This window comes from Urocitellus parryii, chromosome 7 (genome assembly GCF_045843805.1).
Source record: "Urocitellus parryii isolate mUroPar1 chromosome 7, mUroPar1.hap1, whole genome shotgun sequence".
NCBI classification, from domain to species: Eukaryota; Metazoa; Chordata; class Mammalia; order Rodentia; family Sciuridae; genus Urocitellus; species Urocitellus parryii.
Window position 1 is genome coordinate 79,239,894 of NC_135537.1, and position 17,635 is coordinate 79,257,528.

The following is a 17,635-nucleotide window of genomic DNA, read 5'->3' on the forward strand; positions in this document are numbered from 1 at the left end:
TTTAAATTTATGCAGCAAATGAATGGTTTTATGTATCCACTATTTTATCTGCTGGATTGTTATTCTTGTTCATGTAGAAGGAAAAAAAAAATCACTACCACAATTCAGATCCCTTTTATCTCAGCAATGAAAGCTTATTTGTGACATTCTTTCTCATTATGGACAAACCACTGATTTTACTAATGAAGACCCATTTCTGACATCCAGTGTGTGGTTTAGCAAAGCATCAAGTGTTGATTGAAATATGCACAAGTGTAGCTTTTTTTTGTTTGTTTTTTTAACCAGTGTCACCTAGCTGACTAACTCTGTACTGTGAATTTTGGAATGGAAGGGTAGACTTACCTTAGATGGAAGTCAATTAGTTGAAAAAATTATAACATTGCACAATGTAGTGCAGAATTGTCTTAAATGTGAATGAAAAAATACATATTTTATTATATATACAGACTTTCTTCCAAATTATATATTTTCATGAAGTTCGCAAAGGTTTATTGTATGACAAAACTAAGCATTGTACATTATAGTCCATAAAATATTTTTGAGCAAATCAATTTATTTAAAATTGGTTGGCTTAACTAAATTTGACATGGGAATTGCTCATCAGGGGCTGCTGCTAGCTCAGTAGGGGCTTCTGCTCAGTAACTATAGCATATTTGCTGTCATAGAAACCTGGAGTACTGTTTCAGAAAAAGAATAAATATATCCAGCAATTCACTCTACTTTGAAAATTACTACCCTCTAAATATAGAGTTGATCCTTTCTTAGTTCTATGAAAGGCATGCTGCTAGGCACTTTAAGTGTTCTCTGACATGCAAGTGAGGGAAATTGTTTTTATTACGTTTTGTCCTTTCGCTGCTGCAGGAGGACATTAGAGGAATTTAGACACAGTGTTGCATTCTGGACTTGTTGGAGATGATTTAATTTTTAGATGAAAATTGTGAGAATTTTGAAAAATCTATAAATGTTATTATTACTTATATACTGAATTCGGTGACTACTTTAATATTTTAAGTTTCTCCCAAATAAGACTTGAAAACAAACTTCTCTAAAATTTTCATTACATTTTCTATCTGACATTCAAAGATTACAAATATTTTACATCCTGACACCCCAAGGGTGGTAAGAAAGTTGAGAATATTTAAAAAGCTTTTATCTCTTTGATTTCCCATGCCTCTTTTCCCTCTGTCCCCCAAACATAAGAGTTCACAGTCTGAGAAACAATCTGCAGACTCTCTCTCTTGAACAAGGGAGTGTTACCAAGTGCATTTTTAGACCATAGTGAAGGAGAACCAGGATGTGGAGGGATAAGAAAGATGAGTAAGTTTTTTTTTCTCAGTGAGGATTGTCCAAAACATATCAGTATGCATCTTTTTAAGACACTGATTAAATAGTTCTTTCTTGGCATGTGAGTAATCAGGGAAGGGTGAAATATAATCACCACCTGAAATGGATCTTGTTAAGTCCTGTTCCAGGACTTATTCCAAAGTTAATGTAAAACTTGTTTTATAAGGATTATATATATATATATATATATATATATATATATATATATGCAAAATTTTAACATGTGTTCAAACTATCACATATGACTTTTAAATTATGTCATCCTAGAATTAGAATTGTGAAATTGTGCACATTTATATAACCAGAAATAAGCCACCCGTGGACTAGTCTTTGAACTGTTTTCTTATTAGCAGTACATTCTTCACATATGAGCCAGTTACAAAATTGCAAGTTCCCATTAATAAAATGAGACTAGTGATGTGAATGCCTTTTAATGAGGCATTTTAACCCTTGGCTTCAGAAAGTTATGTGGCAGTTAATTATAGAAAAGGCCAGATTATAAATTCTACAAGCTGAAATTTGAACAGCACCGTATGAATAGTTTAAGAGACATCTCATTTTTAAGGTACCTGAGAACTGAAAGTATAATTGTAAGAGCATTCCCTCCTACACTTTAATCAAAACACTGCTGCGGAGGAAGAATTTGTAGTACAGAAGAAGCTTAGAAAGGAACATGATGTTACTGAATTATCTCACTACTTGAAAATCGATATGAAATAAGGTGTGGGAATCACTATGATAAATGTGGGTGGCATTATTTCAAGATGATGAGGTTGATTCACAAAGCTGTAACAATCCCAGAAGGAAAGAAAAAAAATCTCAAAAACAAAGCATAGATTCTGTGCCCTATTTGGAAGAAAATAGAGAGCAGATGGTTCTCTAGTCAACTGGTACATTTTGTGCATTGCAATTTTTGCTGTGTGACCTTGTTATGTTGAATAAAGTGAAGGCCAGCAGTTGTAAATGCCAGACATTTAGTAACCCTGGCTAAATGGTCAGTAGGTCTCTTAGACAGAGTGACAGACATCTTCCTGCAACAGGAGTATAGAAAAACAGGTTATGACCTTGGCTGGGAAGAGAGCAGGTATGTATCTAAGCGTGTTAGAGGGAGACCCACGATGTCAGAGTATGGACTTAAAAGGAGTGTGATCAAATCTGATCTTCCCCCAGGATTCCAAGTAAGACAAACTTCATATTTTATAATCAATAACACAGAAAAAAAACCTCAACGCTGAGGTTTTATAATACTATGGAAATCAAATGCCAATGAGAAACACAAATTGCAAGCCAGAATAATTTAAAAGATAATGAAGCTTAAACAATGTGAACAGAAATGGCTTTAGAGAAAGCCAAAACTCTTAGACTGAAAATTCAAAATATTTGCCTTTGCATTGTTTAATTTTTTTAAGATAATTATTAATTCATAGGAAGCTGCAAAAGTAGTACAGAGAGATCTCATACCCTTTAATCAGCTTCCTAACATGATTACATCATCTATAATCATATCAGTATAGGACTGTGAAATTGGTACAATGTACGTGTCAAGATCTTTGTGATTTTATCACTTGTGTAAATGTATATAATGACCAATGGAGTAAGGTAGAATTATTCCACCTCCAGAACGATCTCCTTCTTGTCACACAGGTCTTCCACCCAAATCCCAAAATGCTGACAACTACTAATCTGTTCTCCATTTCCACAATTTTACATAAGTGAAAACATATGTATTCTGTGTATACATACTTTTATTCATATAATTGAAATCATATATTTTATAATGGTCTTTTTCATCCAGCATAAATGCCCTTGGGATCCATACAAATTTGCATGTATTATAGTTTTATCCTTGTTATTGATGAACAGTATTCCATAGTGTGAATGTATTATAGAATTTATAGAAAAATTTGGAGTATCTGCACTTTGGGCTGATATGAGCAATCATGCAAAAATTTTTCGTAACGTTAAGTGTGATTGTGGGATTATATATTAACAAAAGTTTCTGCCAATTTACATTCCAGACTGGTTTGACCATTTTACATTTGTTTAGCAGTGTATGAGAAATCGTACTTCTTTGCTCCTAGCTATTATTAAGTATTTCCATTTTTTTTTAATTTTAGCTATTCTAGCAGATATGTACTGGTAAATCATTGTGGTGGTAATGTATATTTCCTTATGGCTAATGATTTTCAACATTTTTATATGCCTATTTTCTATGTATATATTCTTTTTGGTAAACTTCTCTTTATGGATTTTGCATATTTTATAATTGATTTGTTTATTTTCTTAACTTTGAGACAATTCTTTATGTATTGTAGATGATTATCCTTGATAGGTATATGGCTTGCAAATATTTTCTTTCATAACTTATTCTAAATTGATATTCTTTTAAAAGGCTATTGTCAAAAAAAGCATTTTTAAAAAATTTTTAAATGGTCCAATTTGTCACTACTTTCCTCCTGTTCTTAGTATTTTTCATGTACTAATTAAAAAATCTATTCATTAAATACAAGGTTCTCCTTGTTATCTCCTAAATGTGGAGTTTTATATTTTATATTCAAATCTATGAATTATTATTTTTTCTAGAGTATAAGTATTAAGTTGAGATGGAGTTGCTTTGTCAATGAATTTCCAATTGCTTGAGTTAATTTTGAATTCAAATTAATTTGAAAAATGCAAAAACGTCACCCAAAATGTAGGTTATATAAAATGTGGGAATACAAATGCAATTTTTCACCATATATTCTTAAATACATTTCAAGTGTTGATAAGTCAGTCACTTTTACCCACATATGAAGAAAGCCTCACAGCTAAATGTCTGCTTTAAATCTTTTTATTCCAATTCAGCATTCAACATTTGTAAGATTTATCATGTTATGCTCTCATACTTTACTTTTGTATACCACATTTGGAACATAATCCATATACGGCTTCCAACACTGGCACATTTAATTACTCTCTTAGCAATTTTGAAGTGTACAAAACATTATTGTTTACTCTTATTTACTGCATGGCATGATACATTTTGGAGTAATAAGCATATTCCTCCCAACTCTTGAGGCTTCACACCCTTTCAGCATCATTGATCTGTTCCCTCACGGCCTCTGATAACCACCATTCCATGCTCTACTTCTTTGAGTTCAATTGTTTTGGAACCCACATATATGTAAGAACATTTGGTATTTGTTTTTCTGTTCCTGATTTATTTCACTTAGCATAGTGATCTATAGGCCCTTTCACGCTGAAAATTGACAAAGTCTATTTCTTTTAGAAAGCTGTCATTATGACGCGTAACATGCACCACATGTTCTCTGTCCATTCATCTGTTGATGGACTCCAGTGGATCCCATGACTTGGTTATTGTGAATAGTGCTGCAAGGAACACGAAAATGTACACATCTATTCAACACACTGAGTCAAATCTTTTGGATGAAGTGTTTTGCTGGATCATCTGGCAGTTCTATTTCTTGTGGTTTGAAGAAGTGCAATACAGTTTTCCAGAACAAGTGTACTAATTTACCTTGTTACCAATAGTTTACAAATTTTTGGCTCATCTTTGCCAACATTTGTTAATTTCATTTTTAATAAGTCATTCTGAAAGGTTAAATGTGATATCTCATTACAGTTTAATTTGAATATCCATAATTATTAGTGATGATAAGCATTTCTATTTATTTATGTTTTGTCCATTTGTCTTCTTTTGAGAAAGGCCTATTCAAGTTTCTTACCTATTTTTTTTAAAAGGGGATATCATAATGCTCCACACACACAGCAGCACTTTGGTCAATGATGAGCTGCATATACAATATTGTGGTCTTGTAACATTTTAACAGAGTCCGAAGATTTTTATTTTCTACTAACAGTGTAGTCATTTAACACCATACCAGAATGCAGTAGTCATGTGTTTCTGCTAATCTTAGTATAAATAAACCTAACACACAACCAGTTACATTAAAGTGCAGAACATGCGTTTCAAATTATAATACATGGTAGTGATAATAAATGATTATTTACTAGTTTATGAATTTGTTATAATATATTTCAATCACTATTTTAAAGTATATTTCTCATACTTATAAAAACTTTTACTTTAAATTTCCATATGCTGTGTTATGCCACAGTGATATAATACATGATCATATCATTTTTTCTTGTGCTTGATAGAATTTTATGTTCTTTTGTTCATGGCCCTAGGAGCCATGAACAAAAGGTTATATTGTGTGTTTGTGTGTGTGTGTATGTGTGTTTGTGTGTATGTGAATGTGTATGCGTGTTTGTGTGCAACAGGCTATATGATCTCCATTGTGTAGATATTTTCTATGATGTTTGTACAATGATCAAACTGACTAAAAGCACATTTCTGAGAATGCATTCTCATTGTTAAGTAAAATATGACTATATTTTTCCCTGTGAAGTTGTTAAATTTCCTTATATCTTTTGAATATTAGCCTGTTATCAGGTATACAGTTTGCAAATATTTTTTCCAATCTGTAGACTGTCCCTTCAATCTATTCTTTCCTTCGTTTTGATGTAATATCATTTGTCTATTTTTTTCTTTGATTACCTGTGCATTGGGGTCAAATACAAAAAAAAAATGCTCATCAACCCCAATGTTGTATAGTTTTTCCTCTATACTTTCTTCTAGTAGTTTTAGAGTTTCGGGTCTTGAAAATTCTTCAGGTTTAATGCTTTAATCCATTTTGAATTGATTTTTTTTATGTGTTCTGTATAATTTCACTCTTAAATTCCATTTATTAAAATATTATGCACTTAATACATATGCACTTCATACATGCACTTATATGCACTTCATACAAAGTCAATTTAGTGTATATAAGTCTGCTGGTCCCTGGGCTCCCTACTCTCTACCATTGGTTACTGAGTCAATTTTGATGCTAGTATCATACTATTTTACTTGCTGTTACTTATTATTCCATTCAGAAAGAATAAGCAAGGACAGAGAAAGAATTAAGAATGAGTGTAAATAATGATGTCTTCTCCACTGACCATGAATTCAAATCCAAGATTTAACCAAGTATAGGAATTCAATCATTTTTCTCTTTCCTTTAAACATTAATATCCTGGTTAATAATTCAGACACCCACATGATTAGACTAGACACTAGGGAAAAAAAAGACTGTTTTGATTTTTCTTCTTTCTACTGTAGACATGTCAGTATTTATGTGTGGTAATTTGGGGACATTAGAAGACTGTCATTTTCCAGTTAACTCCTTAGTAGATATCCTGAACTGGAGCACCATAATCGAGGTTTTATGAAAAAGTTATGATGAATACTTAGGTTGTCTATGCAGTGTAACAAATTACTACAAATTTGGTTGCTTAAGACTTCACTTTAGTAGAGTTTGAAATCAAGTAGTTCAATGGCTCTGGCTTTGTTGATCATATCATGACTGCTTTGGCTCTTCAAGGCTTCTCGTAGACTGTATTTGGACATATTATACATGCATGGGGTATAACTTATTCTAATTATTTGCATTCTTGCAGTTGTACACGATGTGGAGTTTCACTGGTCATGTATTCATATCTGAACATAGGAAAGTTATGTCTGATTCATTCTACTATCTTTCCTATTCCAGTCCCTTCTACCTTCCCTTCATCCCCCTTTGTATAATCCAATGCACTTTGATTTTTTCCTCTGCTACCCTTGTTGTGTGTTAGCATTCATTTTTTATCAGTGATATTGGCTTATCTTTTTCTTTCCTTTTAGTGTCGCTGTTTGGCTTTAGTATCAAGGATACCAGACTCATAAAATGAATTTGAAAGTGTTCTTAGTATAACTTTGGTCATGAATGTCCTCCAAAGAGTCATGTGCAAAACTGTAGTCCCCAGCTTGGTGCTGATGAGAAGTGGTGGAAACATTCAAGGGAAGGAAGGAAGTGGGAGGTTTTACATCATTGACGACAGGTCCTTGAAGGAGATTATGGCACTGGGCCTTTCCTTTGTCTCTCTCTTTCATCCCAGCTATGAGGTGAGCAGTTAGTTGGCTGTGCCACATACTCCCACCAAGATGTGCTGCCCCATCCCTACCAGAGGGATAAAATCAGTAGGTCCACAGGAACATGAACTAGAACCTCCAAAAAATGTGAACCCAAATAAGCCTTTCCTCATTTTAAGTTGAATTGCTATAATTGTATTTGTTGCAGTCATGAAAAGCTGTGTAGCGGAGGAACACAGTTTTCTCATCTCCTTTATTTTTTTTTCTTAGAACTTTGAGAAGAATTGGCGTTAATTATTCATACAATTTTTGGTAACATTTAGCAGTGACTCCATCAGGTCCTGTGCTTTTTCTTTCTTTGATCACTGATTCAATCTTCTTATTCATTTTTCATCGACAGATTTTGTTTCTTTAACATTCAGTCTTAGTAGGAGTGTGTGCTTCTAGGAATGTATCCATTTCTTCTAGGTCATGCAATTTGTTGGCATCTAATTGCTCATCTTCTCTTCTGATCCTTGGCCTTTCTGTCATCTGAATTGTAATGTCTATTCTTTCACTCACAATTTTGTTTAAATTTTCTCTCTTTTCCTTAGTCTAATTCAAGATAAGTCCATTTGGTTCTTATTTTTAAGAAACAAATTTTAGATTCATTGATCTTCACTGTGGTTTCCCAGTCTCTATTTATTTATTTCTGCTTGGACCTTTGTTATTTTCTTCCTTGTGCTGACTGCGGACATTATCTGCTTATCTTTCTTAAGAAGCATTTGTAATTATCTATGCATTACATCACTGCATATTAAAAGTAAAGACTAGTACAGAAAAACTAAGTGTAAAGTTTTAAAAATGTGATCATTAAAGCTAGTATATCAATTGATTAAATTCCTGTCTGTAATTCAGCCAAAGTTAAATGGTGAGGAGTTGGCAAAGTATTTTATTATGCCATTTAAGAAATGTGTAGATCGTTTCTTGTTTGTAATTGTGGGGCAGGATTACTTGCATTAAGCAAAATATTTTGCTGAACCAACTATAATATTTCAAATATTATAAGTAGCCATAAGGTTTATGGAAAATTTTTATACTTCCTTATTATAAAACATTTTAAAGAATGCAAAATTATTTATCTTAGCAGAATCATAACCTACTAAAAATAAAACAAAGTGACCACTTTGAAAAGAATCTGAAATGACAAAATCTGCTCTCCCTCTGGAAATGTAAAGTAATATATTTATGACCTGATTTAAGTAATATTATGTGAAATTGTTATTTCTTTTTGATGAATATTATCCATTTTGATGAATATTTCTAAATGTAGAAGTCAGAAATAGGAAATTGTAGAAGAGAGTGATAGTAACATTCCAGCTAAGATGATCATTATTATAAGATTTGGATGACTTTAGTAATTAAGTTTTTCTCCCACATTTCAAGATTATCTTAGGAAATAACTTGTTGATTAAAAAAACTGAAAGAATACTTCATACTTTGTAAGTCTTCAATGAACATTAAACCTTGAGTTCACATAATATTTTGGGTTAGTTTGTTTTCTACACACAAAGATTTAAGAATAGTTTATATATTCCATGCTAGGATAGATATATAAATGTTCAAAGTGATACAACTATTTCATAATGTAATATACAAATCAGTGTTCATGCCTTCAATATGGTCATGTTGGCAGACACTCAACATGATTCACTTTCTCAAAGAACACTGCATATACCCACACATTTGAATCTTCCCTTTGACAATTATCCTCAGAGTCTGTGAAAAATTATGTGAGTACTCTAAATAAGACTACCTTTTTATAGTTTTGGATGTATTTTATTTTTAGAAACACATACATTATCTAAAACAATGTTATCACTTAAATGATCAAAATGAATAAACATGAGTATCAAAAGAATCTTTGAATAAGTTAAAAAATTAAGAAAGTTATCTTTTTCATTGTTGCCCTCAACAAATACATATTTACTACATATAGTATGTTAGGTAGAATCTGGTATTGAATATATAGTTAAAAAAAAGTCAGAGACATCTATGTCCACTCTGAGGTTATAGTACAATGGGTACACTAGATTTTCAACAAAAATTATTCCATAGCAACAAATACATTTTTACAAAATAAGATCATTGCTCTAAAAATCCAGTTTAGAGTAGAAAATCAGTAAGGTAGTTTTTAAGACAGGACACATAATTTGAAAGAAAAAAAAAATATAATTAATGGTATTTATTTTTTTTAGAAAATGGGAAAAACCCCTTATAGGAATAAATAGTAGCATATGTGAAATCCCAAAGGTAAGAAATAGCATGTTATGGTTCCTGAAGTGCACAGCAGGCTTTGAGAATAATTTGAGAACTGATGAGCAGTGTCATATAATCACAGTTTCGACCCATAATAAGTATTGTGAATGTTGATTCAGTCCAGTGGGAAGTCAATACTACTATAATAAATCTCCATTCTCCAAGAATTACAAACTTAAAAATATATCTGTTAATACTCATATCTTCAGACATGTACATTTTTCTTATACAATAATAATGTGACATTGTAAAACTACAATTCCAGCACACACACACACACACACACACACACACACATACACACTGAAACAATTGGAACTCCAAATAAGAAATGCATTATAAAATGATAAATAATCCCTTGTTCAGGAAAACTTCTCTCTTTTACATTGACTTGACAAGTAGAGAGATAATATTAAGTGCATGGGTATGCATCTCTCTGTACCTGTACATATATGTCTTTATATTTGTGTATATGTATGTACAGAATTATACTATATTATATGGGAGTACCTAGAAGTATACTGATTGTAGCCTGTTTTAATTTCAATTTAATAATACAAAACGAACATCCTAAAATGTTATATAAAAGTGTATATACCAGGGGACTGGAGTTGTGGCTCAGTGGTCGAGTGCTTGCCTGTCACTGGTGAGGCCCTGGATTCAATCCTCAGCACCACATAAAATTAAACAAATAAATAAATAAACAAATAAGTGAATAAATAAATAAAATATTTATTGAAAATTATTTTTTTAAAAAAACGTATATATTATAATTTGTATTACTGTAAGTTAACTTATTGTGTAGAGATACTTATTGTGTATAATTTCTCAATTAACACACTCTTCTACTTTAGAAGATCTCATTTTAAATTTCCATTCAAAAATCAGTACTGTGATAAACATCCCTTGCTCCCTGTGTATTCACCTGTCTATCTGGGTGCCCACCTTCCTACCCTATCTTTTTACCCATACTTGCAATAGATTTTTGAAGGATGATTCTTAAAATGAATGATCTCTATAAAAGCGTACACACATTTTAAAACTTTTGATGAATATTACCAGATTTCCCTAAAGAGAACACTGAGGTTTTGTTAAGTATATAGAGGCTTCACAATCTATGATGGATTATGATCCAAGTATAACATCCATTGAATGCGCTATGGTTTCTATTTTGTCCACAGTGATATATGTGTTTGTCCCTCTTTGCCCACGACTAGGTATTCCTAATTCTATGGCATTTATGAGGAAGACCAGTGACTATACAATCATATCCATATTCCCCAGTGTAGACTCAATTAGATAAACGGTTGACACATTGATCTTTGTATGTTATTTCTTGCATTCTCTATGGATCCAGGATGTAGGTAGGAAAAAAAGGCTGCTTGCTGAATGTTCTTAGCCTCCTAAAACTCTTATAAAAACTGATTATTATGAAGTCAGAAACATACTGTCAGTTAAGGACAAAGCACTTGTGGGGTGTTGAAAGTTTCAATTCAGCTAGAATTGGCAACATTAAGCATTACTGGTGATATACTCCAAGGGCACCATGCAGAAACATTATTCCAATAACTTTTTTAAATCTAGTAAAATAGCTATGCAGAAAAACTGTTTAGAATGCCTTTAAATAAAAGCAAAAACTTAAATACTAATTAAATAAAAATAGGTTAATTTCCCTTCGAGTGCATTTGTTCATTTGTCAAGTAGAAAATTTCCTATGAATTCTATACACTAGTTGTGAATATAATATCAATGTTAGTTTCTGGATTTTGATAATTGTATTTTTTATTAAAAAGTTTCAGTTTCTATGAAATATATATTGAAGTATGTAATGTACAGGGACAACTAATTGGAACTTACACTCTTTCTCAAGATGGTTTAGACAAAAGTAGAAAGATAAATAAATTATGTGTGATAGAATAATAATGCAAAGGTAGCAAGTTTCATATATTTGAAAGCTCTTAGTAAAAGGTATATATAAATTCTCAGAACTCTTCTGGTGAATTTTCTCTAAATATGGTATTAAAAGAAAAAGTTTAAAATAAGAACAATATCAGAAGAACCACTGACTTTTGTTTATTTGTTCTTTTTAGTTATATGTGACAGTGGAATATACTTTGACATAATATACATGGATTATATTTCCCATTCTTGTGGTTGTACCTGATGTGGAGTTTCACTGGTTGTGGATTCATATAAGAACACTGGAAAGTTATGTTTAATTTATACTACTAACTTTCCCATTCCCACCTCCCCTCCATCCCCCTAATTCCCCGCTGTCCAATCCAGTAAACTTCCACTCCTCCCTCCCCTTGGCCTATTGTGAGTCAGCATCCACGTATCAGAGAGAATATCTGGCTTTTGGTTTTTTGGAACTGCTTATTTCACTTAGCATTATATTCTCCAGTTCCATCCATTTACTGGAAAATGCCATAATTTCATTCTTCTTTATGGCTAAGTAATATTCCACTGTGTACATGCATCATATATTTTTTAAATTCATTCATATATTGAAGAGCACCTAGGTTGATTCAGTAGCCTAACTACTGGTAATTGAGCTGCTATGAACACCAATGTGGTTGTGTCACTATAGTACGCTGCCTTTAATTTCTCTGGGTATATGCCAGGGTGTGGAATAACTGGGTCAAACAATGGCTCCATTCCAAGTTGTCTGAGGAATCTTCATATTGCTTGCCAGAGGGCTTGCACCAATTTGCAGTCCCCCCAGAAATGTATGAGTGAACCCTTTTCCCTACATCCCCACCAACATTTATTGTATGGTTGGTAATTGCCATTCTGACTGGAATGAGATGAAATCTCAAGGTAGTTTTAATTTGCATTTCTCTATTTGCTAGTGATGTTGAACACTTTTTTTATATATATTTGTTGACCATTTGTATTTCTTTTTCTGTGAAGTGTTTGTTCAGTTCTTTTGCCTATTTTATTAATTAGGTTACTTGTTTTTGTTTGTTTGGTTTTTGAGTTATTTACATATCCTATAGATGAATTCTCTGAGGTACTGGGGGCAAAGATTTTCCCCATTATGCAGCTTTTCTCTTCATGTTCTTGATTTTTTTTTCCTTTACTGTGAAGAAGCTTTTTAGTTTGATACAATCTTGTTCATTACTTCTTGATTTTAGTGGTATTTTTTTTTCAATTTTCAATTTACTCCTTGCAGTTTAGGAGTCTTCTTGAAGAATTCAGTTTCTAAGCCAACATGATTGAAATTTGGGCCTGCTTTTTCTTCTAGTAGGTGCAAGGTTTCTGGTTTAATGCCTAGGTCCAGGACCCAGTTTGAATTGAGTTTTGTGTAGGATGAGAGATACAAATCTGATTTCTCTTAATTCTGTGTGGATTTCCGGTTTTCCCAGCACCATTTGCTGAAGAGGCTATCTTTTCTCCAATGTATGATTATGGTGCCTTTGTCTAGTATGAGATAATTATTTACGTGGGTTTGTCTCTGTGTCTTCTATTCTGTACCTTGGTCTTCATGTCTTTCTTGGTGTTAATACCATGATGTTTTTTGTTATTATAGCTCTGTAGGATAATTTAGGATCTGGTCTTGTGATGCCTCCTGCTTCAAGGTTTTTTGCTGAGGATTGCTTCAGCTCTTCTGAATCACTTACTTTTCCAAATAAATTTCATGACTGCTTTATTTCTATGAAAAGCATCATCAGAATTTTAATAGGAATTGCATTGAATCTGCATAGTGCTTTTGGTAGTAGGCTATTTTGACAATATTAATTCTTCCTATTCAAGAACATGGGAGATCTTGCCATCTTCTAAGGTCTACTTCAATTTCCTTCTTCAGTGTTTTGTAGTTTTCATTTTAGAGGTGTTTCACCTCTTTTGTTAGGATGATTCACAAATATTTTATTTTCTTTGAGGCTACTATGATTGGGATAGTTTTCCTAATTTTCAATTGATTCATCATGGGTGTACAGAAGCACAATTTATTGATGTGTGTTAATGCTAAATTCATTCATGAGTTCTAGAACTTTTCTGGTAGACTTTTTGGGAGCTTCTAAATATAGAATCTTGTCATCAGCAAATAAGAATAGTTTGTTTTCTTTTTTTTCCTATTTGTATCCCTCTAATTTCTTTCTTCTGTCTAATTGCTCTGGTTAGAGTTTTAAGGACTATGTTGATTTTCATGTGGGAAAGAGGATATACCTGTCCTGTTCTACACCTTAGAAGGAATGTTTTCAATTTTCCTTCATTTAGAATGATGTTGGCCATAGGTTCAGTATAAATAACTTTTACAGTGCTGAGCTATGTTCCTACTATCCCTAGTTTTTCTAGTGTTTTGAACATGAATGGATGCTATATTTTGTTAAATGCTTTTTTTTCTGTGTCTTTTGAGATAATCATATACTTCTTGTCTTTAAATCTATTGATGTAGTGAATTACATTCAGTGATTTCCATATGTTGAATCAAACTTGCATCCCGGGAATGAACCACACTTAATTATAATGCACTCTCTTTTTAAAATTTTGCTTTGTATGTGATTTGCCAGTATTTTATTAAGAAGTTCGGCATCTACGTTAATCAGGGATACTGGTGTGAAATTTTCTTTTCTTTATATACTTTTGCCCCATTTTGGTGTCAGGGTGATACTAATTTCATAGAATGAGTTTGGAAGAGTTTTCTTCTTTTCTATTTCTTGAAAATATTTGAGGAGGATTGCTATTAATTCTTATTTGAATGTCTGGTAAAACTCAGCTAAAGGTAAAACCTGGTCCTTGGCTATTCTTTATTGGTAGATATTTGATGGTGTCTTCTATTTTATTCCTTGAAATTTATCTGTTTAGGTTTTCTGTCTTCCTGATTCCATTGGTCGTATGTCTCTAGAAATTTGTTGATGTCTTTGGATTTTCTATTTTATTAGAGTATACATTTTCAAAAAAGTTTCTGATTATCATCTGAATTTCAGTAGTGTCCATTGTGATATTTCCTTTTCATCACAAATTTGAATTTTCTCTCTCTTTATCTTTGCTGACTTAGCTAAGGGTTTACCAATAATATTGATTTTTATAAAGAACAAATTTTTTTGTTTTGCCAACTTTTAGATTGTTTGTTTTTTTGCAATTTCATTGATTTTAGCTCTGATTTTAATTATTTCCTGTTGTCTATTGCTTTTGGTGTTGATTTGGTCTTCTTTTTCTAGAGCTTTGAGATGTAATATTAGGTTATTTATTTGTTGACTTTCTATTCTTCTAATGAGTGAACTCAATGTAATGAAATTTCCTCTTCAAATTGTCCCAGAGATTTTGATATGTTATGTATATATTCTCATTTACTTTTAAGTATTTTTTTATTTCCTCTATGATTTTCTCTGCTATCCATTTGTCATTGGATAGCATATTATTTGGTGTCCAGATTTTAGAGCACCTTTTATTTTTTATTTCATTATTGATTTCTAATTTAAATTCATTATGATGGGATAGGATGCAAAGTACTATCTCCTTTTTTTTTTGTATTTGTTAAGAGTTGCTATGTGGCCTACATATGGTCTTTTTTAGAGAATGATCTGTGTGCTTCTGAGAACAAAATGTATTCAGACAAGATGGATGAAATATTCTATGTCTGTTAAGTTTAAATTATTAATTGTATGTTTTAGTTCTCTAGCTTCTTATTTAGTACCTAGTATTGAGAGAGGTGTGTTAAAAATCACTCAGTATTATACTGCTGTGGTCTATTTGACTTGTGATATTGAGAAGAATTTGTTTGATGTACACAGATGTTTCACTGTTTGGGGAATAAATATTTGTTGATTGTTATATCTTGTTGATATATAATTCCTATAAGTAGTGTGTAATGATCTTCTTGGTCTCTTCTGATTAACTTTGGCTTCAAATGGTGGACAGGGAGAAAGCAGAAGTGATATAGACTATGATGATTATGAGGGAGAAAAAAAGAAGATAGAAGTAAAAAATAAAGGAAGAGTGAAAGAATGATGGAGATGGGCTGTTAGTGGAATGAAAAAGAGAAAATGAATCAAGGGAAACATAAGAGAAAATATATATAGAGAATAAAAATTTTAAAAAATTAAAAATAAAGCCTACAAAACTGAAATGCATTTTTCAAACATCTTAGTCTTCAACAAACTGATTCATGAGAAATAACTGGCTTCAAAAATTCTAGGAAAAATATGAACATGTATAAATTTTCATGTCATAGTAATAAGGTTAGGGTTAAACAGAAAACAGTTTTTAAAAAAGAAAAAATAGAGAAAACAATTTTGATGAAAAGGTAAAGAATTCTATCTGTTGAGATAAAAAAAAAAAAAAAAACATTCTCATCTTCTCTTCTCAGCAGTTTTGGGTGGAATATAATGGTCCACCCCACAGATTGCTGGAGTGAGAGAGGTAATCCCATCTCTGGAAAGTCCTGAGGCTGAGTTCAGGCTTAGGTGGGCTCCTTGCTGTTTGTTGAATGCCAGTTGGTCTGGAGATTTAAAATCTGCACCTCCAGGGCCCAGTAATTTCCAGTGCACGTTGAAAGACTATATCCCAGGGATATTCCCTCGTTTTCACTTATGGGGTGGAAGAGCCAATTCTTAGTCGTCTACATAACCTGTGGACCCCACATTTACTGGTTTGGGGTTCAGTATCCAAACTCAATCACTCCCGCCCCTGCCTTCTGAATTGCTGACCAGACTCATGTCCCCCAGCCAGCCCCCCAGGCAGCCAGATTGGAAAAAGAGGATTACAGCAGAGTGAGTTTCCTGTGACCAGTTGTCCCATGTGTAAATCTCTCTCCACATTTGATTTTTTTCTGGTCACGTAAGCACACTCTATGTCATGCGGTGTGTGTTTACTAGGTCTGTATTTTGGGCCAAATTCGGGTTTGTCAGGAATCTGCTCCCTTAGCTGCTGGTCCCCAGGCCCTGGTTGCAAAACAGTTTCTTCTTTTGCCCTTCACATCCTGCCTGGAGAAATGGGAGGCTTCCTTCCTGCACAAGGATATTGTGCAGTGTGTCTCTCAGTTCCTTGATCTCTAAATGCTCTGTACCCAGATACTCCCCAGGTCTCCTGACAATGTGGGTTCCTTTAATTACTTATTCCTCCACTTTGCTTGTGAAGGGACCACTCTGGCCTGGGTACAGCAGGGCTGTGACCCTGGGGATTTCTTACTTATTTTATCATATTCAACCTCCTGAGGCCCTGGTCTGCTTTGAATGTCCATTTTGAATTTCCAGTAAGCCGACCCTCCTTTTTTTTTCCACCCACCTTCCTGAGTAGTTGCCTGTCTTCATGTTTTCATACCACAAAGCAGCCAAGAAAGTGCCCTCCTCGATTCCACCACCATCCTGAACACCCCCTTGCCCTGGCTTCTAAACTGCCATGTTCTCAATGACATATTTTTTACCACTATTTTTTTTTTTTTTACTACTGATTTTTACTCTGATGAAATGTTGAAATGCAGCAGGCATTTTTGTTGTTGCTGTTGTTACTGTAGAATTTCTCACCACGATATTATACTCTAAAAATTGTCTGTTTCATAAAAAAGCATGCAAATAAACAAAACCAAGAAAATAAAAATAAAATAAACCAACTGTAAAGATGTAGTCAATTTTAGTTTCCCCTCAATCCTTTTTAGTATTTTTAATATTTCAATCCATCTTAGCACTTTCCATGTTAACATGCCCCTACTATTCTTCATTAATAGATATCTTATTACATATCCAACTAGTTAAAAATGTTTTACTTAAATTCCTCCATAATTGTTCCCATTTTTAAAGTGAACAAAATTTATTGAGTATACTGAATATTTTTGAAAAGTGTTTCTGCTTTGATTTATTTTTAAAAGCTTGTTTCAGTCCAGTTGTTTTTCAGAATTATTAATTATTAGTTTATAGAATTGTAAAACTTACAGTCAAGGGTTTAAATTAAACATATATGATTAAATATTATGTCTCTAATTAGATCTTTTAGTTGGATCTATTTTATTTTACAATCTTTTTTCCTCTAACTTCTGTTTAATAAACCACTGGGTCTTCTGAAAGAGAAAAAAATTACTATATAACTTGAGAAAGATTT